This window comes from Salvelinus fontinalis, chromosome 42 (genome assembly GCF_029448725.1).
Source record: "Salvelinus fontinalis isolate EN_2023a chromosome 42, ASM2944872v1, whole genome shotgun sequence".
NCBI classification, from domain to species: domain Eukaryota; kingdom Metazoa; phylum Chordata; class Actinopteri; order Salmoniformes; family Salmonidae; genus Salvelinus; species Salvelinus fontinalis.
The window spans coordinates 14,001,100-14,013,603 of NC_074706.1; the positions used below are offsets into that span (position 1 = coordinate 14,001,100).

The window sequence follows — 12,504 nt, forward strand, 5'->3', positions numbered from 1 at the left end:
CTCAGATCTATCAAATCAAAGCACATTTGATTTGTTACATGCTTTGTAGACAACAGGTGTAGACTAACAGTGAAATACTTACTTAGGGGTATTTTCCAACAATACAGAGTTAAAGATAAGATAAAACATTTAATGAAACATTTAAATAGTCACACGAGGAATAAATATACACTGAATAACGAATAGAAATAATGAGTATTGTTGTGCCGTCTTCGCACCTGTGTTTGTGTGTTTGGACCATGATAGATCCTTAGTGATGTGGACCCCGAAGAACTTGAAGCTCTCGACCCGTGCTCTGCCCTCTGTTGTCTGTAATCCATCCTCCTTTGTCTTACTAATGTTCAGGGAGAGATTGTTGTCCTGGCACCACACTGCCAGGTCTCTGACCTCCTCCATACAGGCTGTCTCATTATCGTCAGTGTTCAGGCCTACCACTGTCGTGTCGTCGGCAAACTTCATGATGGTGTTGGAGTCGCGCACGGCCACGCAGTAGTGGGTGAACAGGGAGTACAGGAGGGGACTAAGCACGAACACCTGAGGGGCCCCCGTCTTGAGGGTCAGCATGGCATATGTGTTGTTGCCTACCCTCACCACCTGGGGGCGGCCAGTCAGGAAGTCCAGGATCCAGAGGATTCAGTTGCAGAGGGAGATGTTCAGTCCCAGCTTCTGATAGGCTAATTGACATAATTTGAGTCAATTGGAAGTGTACCTATGGATGTATTTCAAGGCCTACCTTCAAACTCAGAAGACCTCAGAAAATAAATTGTAGACCTTCACAAGTCTGGTTCATCCTTGGGAGCAATTTCCAAATGCCTCAAGGTACCATGTTCATCTGTACAAACAATACTACGCAAGTATAAACAACATGGGACCACGCAGCCGTCATATCGCTCAGGAAGGAGACGCATTCTGTCTCCAAGAGATGAACGAGGAGGCCTACAAACCTGACTCAGTTACACCAGCTCTGTCAGGAGGAATGGGCCACAATTCACGCAACTTATTGTGGGAAGCTTGTGGAAGGCTACCCGAAACGTTTGACCCAAGTTAAATAATTAAAGGCAATGCTACCAAACACTAATTGAGTGTATGTAAACTTCTGACCCACTGGGAATGTGATGAAAGAAAAAAAAGCTGAAATAAATAATTCTCTCTACTATTATTCTGACATTTCACTTTCTTAAAATAAAGTGGTCATCCTAACTGACCTAAAACAGGGAATTTTTACTAGGATTAAATGTCAAGAATTGTGAAAAACTGAGTTTAAATGTATTTGGGTAAGGTGTATGTAAACTTCCGACTTCAACTGTAGATTATTACAGACTGGGTCAGGGAAAGGTTGAAAATGATCGCTGTTCTGATGCCCAGAAGCTGTTTTCGGTCATAGGAAACGATGGCGAAAACCTTACGTACAAAAAAAGTCAAGATCAGCGCAAAAAAACACACAAAATAGCATAATTGGTCAGGAGCCCGTGAAAAGGCTGCTATACATCCCAGAGCCAGTCTACTGTCAACAAAGGGATTGAATGGGTAGTCATTGGTCATACAATTTTTTTGGTTAGACCTACCATGCGTTGTTTAGACAAATAACTACGTACAGTGGGGCAAAAAAGTATTTAGTCAGCCACCAATTGTGCAAGTTCTCCAACTTAAAAAGATGAAAGAGGCCTGTAATTTTCATAATAGGTACACTTCAACTATGACAGACAAAATGAGAAAAAAAATCCAGAAAATCACATTATAGGATTTTTTATTAATTTATTTGCAAATTATGGTGGAAAATACGTATTTGGTCAATAACAAAAGTTTATCTCAATACTTTGTTATATAACCTTTGTTGGCAATGACAGAGGTCAAACGTTTTCTGTAAGTCTTCACAAGGTTTTCACACACTGTTGCTGGTATTTTGGCCCATTCCTCCATGCAGATCTCCTCTAGAGCAGTGATGTTTTGGGGCTGTTGCTGGGCAACACGGACTTTCAACTCTGGAGACTGGCTAGGCCACTCCAGGACCTTGAAATCGTTGCCCGGGCGGTGTGTTTGGGATCATTGTCATGCTGAAAGACCCAGCCACGTTTCATCTTCAATGCCCTTGCTAATGGAAGGAGGTTTTCACTCAAAATCTCACGATACATGGCCCCATTCATTCTGTCCTTTACACGGATCAGTCGTCCTGGTCCCTTTGCAGAAAAACAGACCCAAAGCATGATGTTTCCACCCCCATGCTTCACAGTAGGTATGGTGTTCTTTGGATGCAACTTAGCATTCTTTGTCCTCCAAACACGACGAGTTGAGTTTTTACCAAAAAGTTCTATTTTGGTTTCATCTGACCATATGACATTCTCCCAATCTTCTTCTGGATCATCCAAATGCTCTCTAGCAAACTTCAGACGGGCCTGGACATGTACTGGCTTAATCAGGGGGACACGTCTGGCACTGCAGGATTTGAGTCCCTGGCGGCGTAGTGTGTTACTGATGGTAGGCTTTGTTACTTTGGTCCCAGCTCTCTGCAGGTCATTCACTAGGTCCCCCCGTGTGGTTCTGGGATTTTTGCTCATTTTGACCCCACAGGGTGAGATCTTGCGTGGAGCCCCAGATCGAGGGAGATTATCAGTGGTCTTGTATGTCTTCCATTTCCTAATAATTGCTCCCACAGTTGATTTCTTCAAACCAAGCTGCTTACCTATTGCAGATTCAGTCTTCCCAGCCTGGTGCAGGTCTACAATTTTGTTTCTGGTGTCCTTTGACAGCTCTTTGGTCTTGGCCATAGTGGAGTTTGGAGTGTGACTGTTTGAGGTTGTGGACAGGTGTCTTTTATACTGATAACAAGTTCAAACAGGTGCCATTAATACAGGTAACAGGTGGAGGACAGAGGAGCCTCTTAAAGAAGAAGTTACAGGTCTGTGAGAGCCAGAAATCTTGCTTGTTTGTAGGTGACCAAATACTTATTTTCCACCATAATTTGCAAATAAATTCATAAAAAATCCTACAATGTGATTTTCTGGATTTTTTTTTCTCATTTTGTCTGTCATAGTTGAAGTGTACGTATGATGAAAATTACAGGCCTCTCTCATCTTTTTATTAAGTGGGAGAACTTGCACAATTGGTGGCTGACTAAATATATTTTTTGCCCCACTGTACATGTGTTGTAATTAACCAGAGCGACTCATCCCCCAAGTCTCCACAAACAGACCTGGGCTGCGTCCCAAATGGCACCCTATTCCCGACATACGAGTGTCCCATAGCACTTTGGTCAAAAGAAGTAGTGCACTATGTAGAGAATATGGTGCCATTTGGGACGCAAAACACAGAGCAAGCTTTCACCACGCATGGATGTCTCATCACCATCACCATCACCATCACCATCACCATCATTCAATCTCATTTACAAACCCAACGACATTTGATGACGCATCTCTGATTAACAACGAGTCGTTTTCCCAGAACTCTGACAGATACACATGCTGTCAAGGAGAAGACAAAATATTGTAGGAGAAGTGAGAGCACGTGTGTTACAGACGAAGTGTCCAAGTGGAGTCGATTACGAAGAAAAACACAGGGGAAAATATCCCAAATGGCACTATAGACACTAAAACGTGCACTAAATTTGTCCTGAGTCCTATGAGCCCTGGTCAAAAGAAAAAGTGGACTAAAAAGTGAATATGGTGCCATTTGCGAGGCATCCATTATTGCACAACATGTGTTTTGGCACTGCTACATTTAGTCTCAGTTTATTGGAATGTCATGGAGACTTATTGTTTATGGTCAATTAGATCAACTTCAATACTACAGTTCTCCTTTACAGAGTAAGACATCATCTTATAGATGATTTGAGTAGTGTATGTGAAGGCTGCATGTATGATAAACCAAATCCAAATCCACAGATCTTCATTGCAAAGGGTTTAAACACCGTTTCCCGTACTTGTTCAATGAACCATAAACAATTAACGAACATGCACCTGTGGAACGGTCGTTAAGACACTAACAGCTTACAGAGACGGTAGGCAATTAAGGTCACAGTTATGAAAACTTAGAACACTAAAGAGGCCTTTCTATTGACTCTGAAAAACACCAAAAGAAAGATGCCCAGGGTCCTTGCTCATCTGCGTGAACGTGCCTTAAGCATGCTGCAAGGAGGCATGAGGACTGCAGATGTGGCCAGGGCAATAAATTGCAATGTCCGTACTGTGAGACGCCGAAGACAGCGCTACAGGGAGACAGGACAGACAGCTGATCATCCTCGCAGTGGCAGACCACGTGTAACAACACCTGCACAGGATCGGTACATCCGAACATCACACCTGCGGGACAGGTACAGGATGGCAACAACAACTGCCCGAGTTACACCAGGAACACACAATACCTCCATCAGTACTCAGACTGTCCACAAAAGGCTGAGAGAGGCTGGACTGAGGGCTTGTAGGCCTGTTGTAAGGCAGGTCCTCACCAGACATCACCGGCAACAATGTCGCCTATGGGCACAAACCCACCGTCGCTGGACCAGACAGGACTGGCAAACTTCACTGACAAGTCGCGGTTTTGTCTCACCAGGGAGTGATGGTTGGATTCGCGATTATCGTCGAACGAATGAGCGTTACACCGAGGCCTGTACTCTGGAGCGGGATCGATTTGGAGGTGGAGGTCCGTCATGGTCTGGGGCGGTGTGTCACAGCATCATCGGACTGAGCTTGTTGTCATTGCAGGCAATCTCAATGCTGTGCGTTACAGGGAAGACATCCTCCTCCCTCATGTGGTAAAATTCCTGCATCCTCATCCTGACATGACCCTCCAGCATGGCAATGCCACCAGCCATACTGCTCGTTCTGTGTGTGATTTCCTGCAAGACAGGAATGTCAGTGTTCTGCCATGGCCCCTGGATCTCAATCACATTGAGCACGTCTGGGACCTGTTGGATCAGAGGGTGAGGGCTAGGGCCATTCCAGAAATGTCTGGGAACTTGCAGGTGCCTTGGTGCAAGAGTGAGGTAACATCTCACAGCAAATATGGTGCAGTCCATGAGGAGGAGATGCACTGCAGTACTTAATGCAGCTGGTGGCCACACCAGATACTGACTGTTACTTTTGATTTTGACCCCCCCTTTTTTCAGGGACACATTATTCAATTTCTGTTAATCACATGTCTGTGGAACTTGTTCAGTTTATGTCTCAGTTTTTGAATCTTGTTATGTTCAAACAAATATTTACACATGTTTAAGTTTGCTGAAAATAAACGCAGTTGACAGTGAGAGGACGTTTCTTTTTTTGCTGAGTTTATATAAAGCCTTTATTGTAGTTTGTTTAAAGTAGAACACTGTATTTCACAGCAAATTGATTGATTGATTTGTTATAGGTTTTTGAGATCCCCAATGTTTAGAGTTTGGATTCAAACTCAGGTGAGACCAGGTCTGATAGGGGATGAGTACAATATTGCCCAGCACGTTGACACTAGGTGTGATCAGCCTTGTAACACTGGAACCATTTCAGAGTTGTTGAGAGTTGTTCTTGAATGAATTAGAAGTGACGGTTCAGAATTACTGGGTCGAAAATGAAATTGCGGCAGACTCCCTCGCACAAGTAAATCAGGACTATTAAACACTTTTCATTTCCTTTAAACCACTTTACTGTACCATAAAACGTGAGGAGTCACGCAATAAACATCTCGCCTCGGTTTAATACCGCGATAGATAATGAAATAAATGTCTTAAAAGGATTAAAAAGTGCATGGCCTTGCAAATCTGTAAACAGCCACCTTATTTTTTGGGGGGTGTGTGTGTGATGGGGGGGGGGGTCTAACATCTATAATTATAATACACGTGTCGGAGAGAGTTTACTGCTTTCCCAATATTGTTGGAGTAACAAGGCCACAAAAGCACACCCAAGGACGGGGCGCACACTTGGTACAGTGGGAGGCGGGTTGATTTGATTTGAGAGAGAGATAGAGAGAGAAGGAGGGAAAACGAGGGGGTGGGATGTACGATTGAGTGCCTGACGTAAACCGTGTCACAGCCGCGGCGATATTTACAACCCTGCGCCAAGGTGTGCACGGGATTTTAAAAGGCGTTTTCTAATTACGTTACCAGGCCCCTGCAGTGCTTGCATCCCAAATGGCAGCCTATTCCCTATTGGCCCTGGTCGAAAGTAGTGCACTATGTAAGGAATAGGGTGCCATTTGGGACAGGCACATTGCCTAGCGGGAACTGAGTGGCACGTTGTGATGGTCGACACGTGGGATTGGCTGGTGGATCAGCATGTGCATTACCTGGCAGCAAAGGTGGCAGAGGGATACACAAGTGATGTACATCTATGGAAAATCCTAGGGCCTGGTGATTAACGCTGAGTGCGATGAAAAGCAAACAGGCAGTCAGGCTGTCATTTCTTACCTGGGAGGAGGGTGGGTTGCTTTATGTGTTGTTTGCACACACCTTTGATTTACTCAACATTTAATGCACGCCCCCGATCTTGAGTAGGCAATCAAACATCCCCTCTATGCAAGTGTGATGAGGGTACGTTGAGATGCTAAGTGTTTGTTGATGTGTGTACCTGTGCGTGTGTGTGTATGAGTGTGTGTGTGTCTATAAGGGCCATACTGTATACGCAACTGTCTGCAAAATGATTCTCTGGGCCTACATGTTTGTATATGATATATTGTATGTGTGGGTGTAAATTACACATACACCATATGTTAGACTTTCTGTGTTCTGCACTCAGAGAAACTGATATGAAACAGGTAGAGAATGAAATGACTATCTGTAGGCCTACATATGTATATGTGATATGCGGTTGGGTGTACTGTATCTTACACATACAGGTGTAGGATCTTAATTGGATCACTCTTTTGTTGTTGAGAATTTCCCCGCACCGGAGGAAATGCAGACAAGCTCGGTGATTTACATACATTCTAGAGTTTGAGGGTTTGAAAATAGTTTCACTATTCGAATAGTATCATACATTGTTGTCGGATATTCAAAATACATGTGTTTATTTTTTACGTAAATGTTTTACTTGAGCACTGCTGTGCGAGGGATAGGCTGCTCTTTTGCTCTATTACTGCAGCTGGGGAAGTTATAAGGGCCGTGTAGCGAGCAGACGGAGGGAAAGAGATAGACGCCAAGGCAACTCGGCTACAGCCAAGGCTAGCTAACTTGTAGCAACCACAATGTTATTTATCATCCCATCCCATTTATTATCCCATCCCATCCCATATCATCCCATCCCATATCATCCCACAGGGCATGTCTTGACTGGAGTAGCCTAGTAAGCTAGCTAAGTTAGCCACCTATAGCTAGCTAGGCTAATTGAGGCCAAACCCATTCAGATTAAACAAGTCTCCCTGTTGGTTGGTCGTTGTAGCATACTCCTTTTAATTTCTCTAACTTGCATTGCATTAGTGAACTCTCACTCCACTTGCTACACATTGAGCCTCTCTGCCGCTTTGATTGGCCAACATAAACAACAAGTTAAATACGGGGAAGGCTGTCGGTAGGCTCCCAGGCTTTTTATGGGGCGCACGTGCATGTCATTTAAAAATTAATTGAATAGTTTGTTTTATTAAATTAATACATTGAAATGTCATAGTATATCCTTGCATGTAACATCTTCACATAGATATTTTAATTTAATTTAGAAAAAGCCTTTTCAGTGATAATCGTTTTACAATAGGACTAAAAAGCATCCCCATAACATGATGCAGCCACCACTATGTTTGAAAATATGAAGAGTGGCACTTAGTTATGTGTTGTATTGGATTTTCCCCGACCATAACACTTTGAATTCAGGGCAAAAAGTGAATCCCTGAGCAGTTTCCTTCCTTTCTGGCAACTGAGTTAGGAAGGCCACCTGTATCTTTCTAGTGACTGGGTGTATTGCTACACCATCAAAAGTGTATTTAATAACTTCACTGTGCTCAAAGAGATATTCAATGTCTTTAAAAAAAAAAAAAAACGTCTACCAATAGTTGCCCTTCTTTGCGAGGCATTGGAAAACCTCCGGTTCTTTGTGGTTGAATCTGTGTTTGCAATTCACTGCTCGACTGAGGGATCTTACAGATAATTTTGTGGGGTACAGAGATGTGTGGGGTACAGAGATGAGGTAGTTATTAAAAAAAGACTATGTTAAACACTATTATTGCACACATAGTGTGCATTCCTGACAGCTGTCACTGTCATTGTACTCATTCTCTCTCTGCCATCTTCCGTCTTCGCAACGACACAAAGGTGTCAACCGTTGTGTGTGTTTCTGCGTTCTAACATGAGATGGCTGCTATACACAAGGGAGTATCGCACCACCCACACACACACACACACACACACACACACACACACACACACACACACACACACACACACACACACACACACACACACACACACACACACACACACACACACACACACACACACACACACAAACAAAGTCACTTCACAGGCAAAGCCTCTTTGCTCAGTTCTCCTCCCTCCTGGAAGGCCTAGTGTCTCTTAGCACCATTGCATTGCCTCCTCTGGGGCTGCTGTGACATAATTACTATATCAGACCCGCTGTGTAATTCCTGCCTCTCTGCTCCCGTCTTGCCCTCCCCCTGTCTCTTCCATGTCTCCCTCTGTCTCCCCTATGTCTCCACTATGTCTCCCCTCTGTCTCCTCTATGTCTACCCTCTGTCTCCCCTATGTCTCCACTATGTCTCCCCTCTGTCTCCCCTCTGTCTCCTCTATGTCTCCCCTCTGTCTCCTCTCTGTCTCCCATCTATGTCTCCTCTATGTCTCCCCTCTGTCTCCCCTCTGTCTCCTCTATGTCTCCTCTATGTCTCCTCTATGTCTACCCTCTGTCTACCCTCTGTCTTCTCTATGTCTCCCCTCTGTCTCCCCTCTGTCTCCTCTATGTCTCCTCTATGTCTACCCTCTGTCTACCCTCTGTCTTCTCTATGTCTCCCCTCTGTCTCCTCTATGTCTCCTCTATGTCTCCCCTCTATGTCTCCTCTATGTCTACCCTCTGTCTCCCCTCTATGTCTCCTCTATGTCTCCCCTCTGTCTCCCCTCTGTCTCCTCTATGTCTACCCTCTGTCTACCCTCTGTCTCCACTATGTCTCCTCTATGTCTCCCCTCTGTCTCCCCTCTGTCTTCTCTATGTCTCCTCTATGTCTCCCCTCTGTCTCCCCTCTGTCTCCCCTCTGTCTTCTCTATGTCTCCTCTATGTCTCCCCTCTGTATCCCCTCTGTCTCCTCTATGTCTCCCCTCTGTCTCCTCTATGTCTCCTCTATGTCTCCCCTCTGTCTTCTCTATGTCTCCTCTATGTCTCCCCTCTGTCTCCCCTCTGTCTCCTCTATGTCTCCTCTATGTCTCCCCTCTGTCTCCCCTCTATATCTCCTCTATATATCCTCTATGTTTCCCCTCTGTCTCCCCTCTGTCTTCTCTATGTCTCCTCTATGTCTCCCCTCTGTCTTCTATATGTCTCCTCTATGTCTCCCCTCTGTCTCCCCTCTGTCTCCTCTACATCAAACTCCAAATATATTGGGACATTGACAAATGTTTTGTTATTTTGGCTCTGTACTGAGCACTTGATTTGAAATGGCACTAGATTTGAAATTACACAATAGCTATAGGGGTTAAATAGCAGACTGTCAGCATTAATTGTAGGATATTTTCATTCATATCGGGTAAACTATTTAGAAATTATTTATACTATTTATTTACAGCACTTTATGTAGTCCCCCATTTTAGTGGAGCAAAAGTATTTGGTCCCAAATGTATAGCATGCAATGACTACAGTACATCAAGCTTGTGACTCTACAATTTTGTTGGATGCATTTGCTGTTTGCTTTGGTTGTGTTTCAGGTTATTCTGTAACCAATAGAAATGAATGGTAAATGATGTATTTTGTGTCATTTTGGAATCACTTTTATTGCAAATAAGAATATCATTTATTTCTAAACATTTCTACATGAATGTACACAACCATTGAAAAGTTTGGGGTCACTTAGAAATGTCTTTGTTGTTGAAAGGAAATGTAAAAAAAAAAATCTATTAAAATAACATCATATTGATCAGAAATACTGTGTAGACATTGTTAATGTTGTAAATGAGTATTGTAGCTGGAAATGACATAAATAGTACTGAGGACCATTATCAGCAACCATCACTCCTGTGTTCCAATGGCACATTGTGTTAGCTAATCCAAGTTTATCATTTTAAAAGGCTAATTGATCATTAGAAAACCCTTTTGCAATTATGTTAACACAGCGGAAAACGGTTGTCTGATTAAAGAAGCAATAAAACTGTCCTTCTTTAGACTAGTTGAGAATCTGGAGCATCAGCATTTGTGCGTTCCATTACAGGCTCAAAATGGCCAGAACAAATAATTTTCTTCTGAAACTTATCAGTCTATTCTTGTTCTGAGAAATGAAGGCTATTCCATGTGAGAAATTGCCAAGAAACTGAAGATCTCGTATAACACTGTGTACTACTCCCTTCTCAGAACAGTGCAAACTGGCACTAACTAGAATAGAAAGAAGAGTGGGAGGCCCCGGTGCACAACTGAGCAAGAGGACAAGTACATTAGAGTGTCTAGTTTGAGAAACAGACGCCTCACAAGTGCTCAATTGGCAGCTTCATTAAATAGTTCCCGCAAAGCACCAGTCTCAACGTCAACAGTGAGGAAGCGACTCCGGGATGCTGGCCTTCTAGGCAGAGTTGCAAAGAAAAATCCATATCTCAGACTGGCCAATAAAAATAAAAGATTAAGATGGGCAAAATAACACAGACACTGGACAGAGGAACTCTGCCTAGAAGGCCAGCATCCTGGAGTCGCCTCTTCACTGTTGACGTTGAGACTGGTGTTTTGCCGGTACTATTTAATGAAGCTGCCAGTTGAGGACTTGTGAGGCGTCTGTTTCTCAAACTAGACACTCTAATCTACTTGTCCTCTTGCTCAGTTGTGCACCGGGGCCTCCCACTCTTCTTTCTATTATTGGTATTGGTTAGACTACAATTAGGGTGTAGAAATGTTATGCTCTTAGTGTAACCTTTAATTAACTAGGCAAGTCAGTTAAGAACACATTCGTATTTACAAGGACAGCCTACCCTCCCCGTCGGGGAATTGAACCACGGTCTCCCGCATGCCCGCAAGTACTGTAGCCTACTGCCGACCGTCACGTTGTACAGCACCATATTATCCATTCCATCCTAACGGAAACCGAGAGGGTTTTTAGTTGTTCTTGGAACAGAAACACCATAATATTAAGCAAATTAATTAAGCAGCATTTCTTAAAATCAGTCCCATATACTATGTTCTTACAAAAGAGGTTTTAAATTCTCTAGTACGGCCACTATTGAAGGCTATCAAATGCTTCTCAAAGATGCCCTCTGGTGGTCAAACTAGCACTAACTAGCATTAATGATACCAGTGGTTGGCACTTAAATAACATGCCATATAATATGCTGCAACTTTTAATGGACAAACCACTGTATGTCTCTTATATGTCTTCCCTTTGTCTCCTCTCTTTTTCTTCTATGTCTGACTATATAGTACATTGAGTACATATAGTACATAAGACCCATAAAGACTTCCTGTATCTTAGGGTGGAGACCATGTTCAGTCTGCGTTGATCAATCTGTGTTTTCAGTTAATTGGTTATTAGACAAATATTTCAGTTATTAATGGCTATGGTACTATAGGTCATTGCCATTTTAAAGATATACCGTAACACAGAACCCAAACCGGCTGCGTGCGTGCACCATCGTGCGCCATCGTGCATAAATGTATGTTGTACCCCCACACCAAACGTGATCACGACACGCAGGTTAAAATATCAAAACAAACTCTGAACCAATTATATTAATTCGGGGACAGGTCGAAAGCATTAAAAATGTATGGCAATTTAGCTCGCTAGCTTGCACTTGCTAGCTAATTTGTCCTATTTAGCTAGCTTGCTGTTGCTAGCTAATTTGTCCTGGGATATAAACATTGAGTTGTTATATTAACGGAAATGCTCGAGGTCCTCTACTCTACCAATTAATCCACACATAAAACCGTCAACCGAATCGTTTCTAGTCATCTCTGCTCCTTCCAGGCTTTTTCTTCTCTTGACTTTACATTTCGATTGGCAACTTTCATAAATTAGGTGCATTACCGCCAGTCACCCACAAGGGTATAACCAATGAGGAGATGGCACGTGGGTACCTGCTTTTATAAACCAATGAGGAGATGGGAGAGGCAGGACTTGCAGCGCGATCTGCGTCAGAAATAGAACTGACTTCTATTTTAGCCGTTGACAACGCAGACGCTCATTGGCGCGCGAGCAGTGTGGGTGCAATAATGGAATAATATAGATTTCTAAATGTATTTTGCACCGCTCGTGCACACGACGCGAGCGGTGTAGTCAGCCTGTAAGATTAACACTTGTTTGGTGGCTAAATACTGTGCAATAGAGCGGTGAAGTACAGTTATGTTAGATTCTTAATAAAAGTGAATGAATAGCTTTTATGTTACCGTGAGTACCATTCGCCTACCATTACCT

At 43.3% G+C, this 12,504-nt stretch overlaps 1 protein-coding gene across 3 annotated transcripts in view; it reads right to left on the bottom strand.

The window, feature by feature from the left end:
• LOC129841328 (catenin alpha-2) overlaps positions 1 to 12,504 on the bottom strand; it is a 697,172-nt gene that overhangs the window by 151,878 nt on the left and 532,790 nt on the right. The gene's annotated exons all lie outside the window — the stretch shown is intronic.